The sequence below is a fragment of the Larus michahellis genome, chromosome Z (genome assembly GCF_964199755.1).
Source record: "Larus michahellis chromosome Z, bLarMic1.1, whole genome shotgun sequence".
Taxonomy (NCBI): domain Eukaryota; kingdom Metazoa; phylum Chordata; class Aves; order Charadriiformes; family Laridae; genus Larus; species Larus michahellis.
In genome coordinates, this window is record NC_133930.1 from 67,751,606 (window position 1) to 67,759,519 (window position 7,914).

The following is a 7,914-nucleotide window of genomic DNA, read 5'->3' on the forward strand; positions in this document are numbered from 1 at the left end:
CTGGTAAATGGGTTTTTACAACACAGAATCATAGAATGGTTTAGGTTGGAAGGGACCTTAAAGATCATGTAGTTCCAACCCCACATCACGTTCTTTGATCATCTCCCCTGGCAGTTTTATCAAGTTCTCTAAATCACTTTAATTCCTAAGCCTGAGATACAAAAAGAAAAATGAGAAAAGGCTTTCAGAGAAGTAAAATTGGGTTGTCTGATTTGAGTGAGTTGCATTGCAACACACCAGTGTGTGAAGGAGAAAAATGACAGTAGGCTAGTCCTTCTGACGCTGCAGTACCAGTATGCCAAACAATTAATTTAAATTTATGCTATATATGTCAAAAGGTGATTAGCAAAAGAATAACACTTGGGTTACAAGAAAATGGCATTTGACCTTCAGCTAGCCTTAGGGGTTAAAAACAATTTGTATTGCGCAAAATTTATTGTGTGTATGACACAGAGCTCCCACCTTTTAACGCAATTTAGACACAGACTGGCTTTTTACCAGTATTTGCAGAATGCTTTTATGCCAGGAAAAATACATGAAAAAGTTATTTCACCTTAAGCACTGATTCTGTCACCCAAGACTATCAGCTTCAAGTTATTTGAGGTATATGAAACTGTGATGACTATATGTGACAGACATAAATACTAAAGAATAATACTGAAGTTACAGAGTTGATATCCAGGAAGTACTAAGATTAAAGTTACCGTTAGCTTCATAGATCTAACAGACAAGTTGTAAAAAGTATGCTTGCATTTTGTAAAAACTTACATTCACCAATGTGTCTTCAGAAGATACAAAAATATTTTTCTCTATTGTAAGATTTTAGGTGGAATCCTTGTTAGTGGTAGACAGATAAGACTGTTGTTTCCACGCAAGCCATCCCAGATACCAATGCAAATGTCTGGAACTGGCAAGGGAAGTGTTCATGGTACCAGATTATTAGGAAAAAAAAAGTCCCAAACTTTACCATTTTTTCCTTTGAAAAAACAAAAGTGCCTTCAGATCATTAGAAATGAGGAACAAACTAAACAATACTTCAACTCCAATTTAAAAGCCTCCCCCCCCCACATCCATTAAAAAATTACCAACAAGGTGATGGTGATGGAACATATTTTATGTTACAAAAACAGCCAATAAAATAGATTAATCTTTGAATAAGTTACTATGGATATAAAACATGGTAGATTTTTTCATAAATCCATTCATACAAACAGTATATTAAAAATTGATGATGATATTCTAGCTATATTCATGGTTGGCATTTTATGTATGTGTGTATGTATGCTTGTAGGCATGTAGATGTTTAGAGATTTGAAAAACAAAAATGGACAACCCTGAAAAATGTTTGCTATATATCTGTTGTGGTTTGGGCTGGACTGGCCACTAAAATGAATGACAGATGCTCTCTTTAGCTTCTCTCCCATGGGAGAGAAGAATGAGAGAGAGAGAGACTTATGGATTGAAAAAAAGAAACTAAATTACTTCAATTAAATGTTAATAAGAAAATAATAAAAAGAAACTATAATAATATTAATAATAAAATAATTAAATATATACAGTATATACAAGCCGTGTCGAGCTTCCAGGATGACGATCATGTCACTGGCAGGCAACGTCATGTCTGGGAAAGTCCCAGATTGGACTGAGTGACAGATGGGAACTGAACTCAGGAACTGGATTCAGGGATGCACAGATTGGGATCAAAGGCAGATAAACAGACAGGGTCCTCCCCCCCTCAATGTTGGCCATTGAAGAAAGAGAGCTGACCCTCTGATCCCTCAGCTTTTACACTGAGCATGGGGCAGATGGGATGGAATACCCTGTTGGTCAGTTTTGGGTCACCTGTCCTGTCAGCTCCTCCCTGCAGGTGCAACCCCTCTATGCTTTTCCGCTTCCGACCCTCCGATCTGGTACATACCAAAGTTACCTGACCTTGGATGTTATAGCAATAAATATAAGCAGAAGTCTTTCTGCATACCTTCCCTTGGTATTAACTATAAACATCATGCCTTATGACTCTGGTAGCAGGCACTGTCTGAAGAATATGCCATTAATTTCAGAAAGTTTGAAGAGGCTTAACTGAAAAGTAAAATGACTGAAAAGAAAATAGGTTCTGTATATGCCATACCTGTGGTTTACTGCAGCTGACTGGTACAGATCTCTGTGCTACTTTAAATTGCATGGTACCAAATTGCCTTTAATCTCTTTTGGTTTGTATCTTTTCAGTACTCCATCATCAGCCCTTGTTGACTAGATAAAATACAAACAAAACACACAGGAATTACTTTTCCCATAGGAAGAAAACAAGAAGAAGTGAATTGCTTTCCACTGTGTTATCTTCTTTGAGCCAGACTAAATCACATAATGGACAAGATAAAGCCCGTTTTAGGGAGTATTATATGAAGTAATTTACATTTGATGGATATACACAATTAGGAAGAATTTATATGGAGAAGAACATAGTCTACTAATTTTTTTTTTTATTTTTCCTTATTACTTAATCAGTGATAATGATGATGGCCTTAATATTTTCCAAACAGGGCATCCTAGAACAACAGGAAGGGTCATAGACAAGCCATGAGAAAATATAAGAAATAATACAGAATTTTTTCGTAGGATATCAATGTGTCTGAAAATTTCCCAAAGGGTCTGAGACAAACATCAATAAAAATATTTGTATCTGAGCAAGACAGGAACAGTCCTGATATAATTACTTTGCACATATTTTTGTAACCATCATTACAGCTAATAACTCTTCTGCTTCTGTTGCCCTGTTTTGCTTCCTGCAAAATTCTGGGTGGGATCCTATCTGAAGGTCAACTTGGAAGCAGCAGAGGAACAATAAACAAACCAAGAGTATGAAAAATGCCTTAAAAAGCAGCTTGGATGGGGTGAAGGTGAGAGGTCGTCAATTGCTAGGACTTCTTTATTTTTACTTTTTATTATAGCTCATTTGCTCATGGAGAGAAAATAAATGAGGGAAGTCCATTTCATTATACATTATTTTTACTTTCTAGCTTGCTTTTCTGAAAGTTCGGAAAAGTTTGTTATATGGCTTTCCCATTACCAATGTTTCTTTTCTCCTGTGTTTTAAGCAGTAATGCTAGGTTCACTAGAGACTTCCTTATGACAACATGTTTTGGTAACTGAAGATTTAAGAACTTGACTATTCAGCCCATGAAATCAATCTGTGTTTAATATGACTCAGTTGTTGTGAAGGCACTAGTTAGGATACCGATGTGTCTATTTTTTGACATTGCCTTGATAGGTGCCATCCTTTTGCCTTACTCCACAGATTAGCATGCTCAGCATACAGATTAGCAGATTAGACACTCGAACAAAGCATACCTTCAAAGTGTCTGAAAGGATGTCACTAACTGAATTACCCTCTGGGTTGAGGAACTTTTCTTTCCTGAGAAAGAGAAAGGTTACACTGAGGCTGAAAGGACTGTGTGCCATGTTTTCATTACCATTTCTAATGGACAGCCAGAAGACAGAAAAGATTATGTTGCAGCTAAAAACACAGTTCAAACATGTACAACCAGATTTCCCTTTGAAGCTGGAAGTCTTCCCAGGGAGATGGATATGGCTGCAGCTGAAGCAACAATAATTTTTCACGCAGTGAAATACTGCTACACATTCCAAGGCTGCACTACTCCAAGCAAATTACACAGCATTAATGACATCTCACTGTGTGACCACCTTAAAATACCTAGTGCTTTTTTTTCCCCAAAACTCTTTTACCTCACAATTATTCTCCTACAATACCTCTGGTAATAATTCTCAGTAACAGAGATTGGTAGGAGAAATGTCAAAACCTCTGAATTAGTACCATTAACAAGAGAAAGAGAAATTCTGAGACAGAATTTTGAAACTCCAAAATGCAATAGGGGGGTGGAAAGGATCCTCATGTTTGGACAGAAAAAGAAGAAACCCAGGATTTAGAAGAAGCAACAGACGAATAAATTGCAGCATGAAGATTGTTAGATGATGAACTTCCCGGAAAAATTCTTGCATGAAGAAGAATTTTATGTGACGCATTGAATTTCTCTCTCTTGGCAAAAAGGGGTAAAATCATTAGTTATGACAGACACCTACATGTAAATTTTTCCTGTGCACGGTTGTGCACTGCCTTAGCCTTTAGTCATAGACTGCTCACTCCATCACAAAGGAGGCAATTTATATTGCCCTGGATACTACTATTAGTTTACGCTCCCTCTTCAGGACTGTTGTTGCAGTACATGGTAACCACATTTTTTGGCCTGCCTTCCCAGAAGGCAGCCTGAGAGTCATCACTCCTCACACACCAGAGCTCTCTTCTGCGAGTTTCCTCCCCTGACTGCCAAGAACATCAGATGAATTGGATTTGCAGAAATCCGAACTCCTCGCCTCCAGCTCAGGGCAGCCCAACGCTCCTCTATACAGACTATACATTTCTTCCAGGCCCCTCGGAGTGGCTGACTCATTGTCAGCCTCACGCAGTCTGCCATTTCACTCTCTCTTGCTTCTCATTACACCCCACATAGGCAACCACCATTGCCAAAAGCTGTCCCAAGAGCTGGAATCACCTTGTCTCCAGGGCAGCCTGCTCTACCCTGCTCTCGTACCACAGAGCTGTATTGATGAGCCGGTGCCCGTAGCCTGCTAGCATCAATACCTAGATGCAAACTGGAACAGCAACACATCAGCTGCAGGGGAGCCCAGATACACACAGTATACTTCAAAATGTGGCAATTTTCTTGAGAACAGATGTTCACCCTACCCGTCACAGAAGAAAAGAGAGATGGAGAACGTCCTTCTTTCACACATCTTTTGTACCTAGCATACACCCTTCAATTCATACGCACCTTTCACGTCAAGTAAGTAATAGGTAATGAAGGCCTCCAATAAAGCAGAGAAAGCTTAGCGAAACAACAACAAAAAAAGAGGCTGAAGCTGTATAAAGTGGAATTAAATATAAACCCAACAGTTTTAAAACAACAAGGAATAAACTACCAGAGGACAAACTATTAACTGGTGCATTGAGTTCTTTGTCCCCTCAAATCTCCAAATCAAGTCCACCTGGCTTTGGGAAAGACAAGCTTTAGACTAGCTGCAAAATTAGCTGGATGAAATACTATGGCCTATGTTACACAGTAGGTCAAACTAACAATCTGTTGATCCCTTCTGGCTCTAAAATCTATGAGTCACATAATTCTTCCTAAGTGGTCCCCACAGGGATTTAAGTCTCAGTGACTTAAACCCCTACTATTTCTATTTGCAGTTACATGTTAAAGATTTTATATATTTTTTTACCTACCAGCCTCTCACTTCCAATTTCTTCGCAGTATCCGCCCCCCAAAATGGGTCTCCAAGTAGAACAGCTACAAGTGATTCCCTATCCTTTGCCTTTTTCCATCCATTAACTCCATTGAAAATTAAGTAAACCAGGAATAATGCCAGCAGAAAGGACCGATTTCCAGTTCCTCCTTAAAAATCCCTCTTAAGCAAGATCCAGAATTTAATTACAGCCAAAAAAACACAAGAACTGCACTTAGACCAGTTTTTATCCTGTACTTCTAAGCCAAGATGTCACTAAAACAACAGCTGCATATTATAAATGTGACATGGGATCTAAAATCTCTCTGCACTCAACCAAGCAGTGAAGAAAGTCAGAGATACTCCAGTCTTCAGATGGGTCTGAAAACACGTGAAGGCCTTCAATATGCAGTTTGTCAAGGCATCGGAGTAAACATATACCAAATATGTAAAACATCCGTTGAGGCCTTTCCTGAGAACACAGATTTATATTCTGAAAGAGATCTACCAAAATCTTGGTCTGAGAAGCAGAGGGTGGGCACTTTGCAAGATCAGCACTCCCTTTGTATTAATAGTAAGTGTAAGCATCTGTCACTGTCACATTGGTCGCTATCTCCTTTTCTTCTGTCTGCCTCCTCTTTCCCTTTCCATTTTGTAATCTTTCCTTGTCTCTCACTTTTTTCTGTATCACTTTCCATTTATACTCTATATCCTCCTAACACTTGACTTTTCCAATGCTGTTTTCTTCTCATATGGCAAACCTGCCCTGTTTGAGCGTTTTCTCTCTCCTTTCTCAGCCACTCATCTATTTCAGTCATATGTTCATGTTCCCAAACATCTTACGCTTCCCATCCATCTTTGTCAGGGATACTCTTCTAGATGCTTGTTTTCTTCAGGCACATATCCATTTACTATTCAATACATATGAGTAACCTGTAGCTGGAAGCCCCGTATTGAACTCCGAATTCACCTATGCAAAAAACACTTTCAGTTCTCCTTCAGTATTTCTGCTACTTTCTCTCTTCCAGATTTCTCTCAGCCTCTCTACATACCAACATGGCCCACAAGTTCTCTAGGATTTTCCGTCCTTCTCATGATTTTGTACTCACTTCTTGCTGCTGGAGAGAAGCAGCGGAGTTGAAGACATTGCATGGGAGACATTTCCAATTGGCATCACCTGCTTAAGTCACCCTTCCCTGCCTGCTAAGAAGCAGGAGCAGCAGCTGCACACCTCTCTTTCTTACAGCCTGCTCAGAAGTGGGGAACATGACAGATCTGGCTAAGTACGAGGGGGGGAGCTGCAAGGAGATGAGGTGAGGGCTGTACGACGAGGTTTCTGAGAAGGTAGGGGCCAAGAGGCGACAGGAGAAACCAAAGGGTCTGCAGGGGAATAAAAGTGGTCACAAAATGCTTCTGAAAATCAGAGAGTTGGATGAAATGAAGGGGCACATCCCTTTTCTGTAGGAGGGGAAGCCTCACGGTACAAAGACGCCTATTATTCTTCTTGCTGTAAGTGGATTTAAAGCTGCAATAATGGAAAACAACAAAGTTAATCTTTTGCCCATTTTCTCCTCTGAAGTTGATCCCCCACATATTGACCCTTCTCAGTACCTGTGTGAGTATTTTCCCTTCCTGTATCCTCCTCAGCCCTCTGTCTGCATATTAAACTAAGCAGCTCACTTCACATTCCCTAAGCTCAGAGGATTTCCTCAGCCCTTCCAAGTCCTGTGTGATGCAAGCAAGCCAGACAAACATTTAGCCCTCGAATGTACTTATGTGGCCTCTTGTTTTCCCCTTGTGTGGCTCTGAAGGGTTATGAAAATAAGAGGCCAAACAAATTCATGCCAGCAGTAATTCCAGCCCCACCCTGCAGAATGGGCAGACACCACATGGCCCAAGGAACAGCCAAATTTCATGATTACATTTAAATAAATGTTGATGGTTGAAAAGAGTGCTGTGTTTCCCCCAGTTTTTCTCTCTCCTCATGTTCCTTCACTGCAGGGGGCTATCAGCACCTTGGCTAACTTGGCTGCAGCAGGACAAAAGGAGACTTCGCTCTGCAGGAACAAAAAGTTCCTTTAAAAACTTGAAAATACCCACGTAACAAAGCAGCATTAGTAAACAGGATTTCAGCAAGCAACACAATGCTTAATGATTTTGGAGGTTAAGAAAAGGCACGGATGAGGTGGGAAGAACCAACTGTTTTTCCAAATATTTTAAGTTCAATATTTGCCAAGAGCTGCAGGAGGGAGACACAAACAGTAATATTAATAACAAAAAATAAAGGATTTAGAACAGTATTTCAGTTCATTTTGCGGGCAGTCTGGGTATATTGTTTGTTTGCTTTGTTTTTTTTCTGGACTTGGCTGCAGGTACCTGTAGTATTAGCTAGACACTCCAGACAGGAATTTAGAGTTGCCTGTTGTCAAATTGTTCACAAACGGTATGAACACCACATTTCTGTGTCTCTCTATCTCCTTGTAGTTTTTCTCATCCTTAATTCTACAGCAGACTTCTATGCTCTGCTTCTGACTGTATATGAACAGTGCTCTTGGGTATTACCGGAATTAAACAGGAACTTCCATGAGCCACTTGAAGAGTAGATTTTTTGTTACC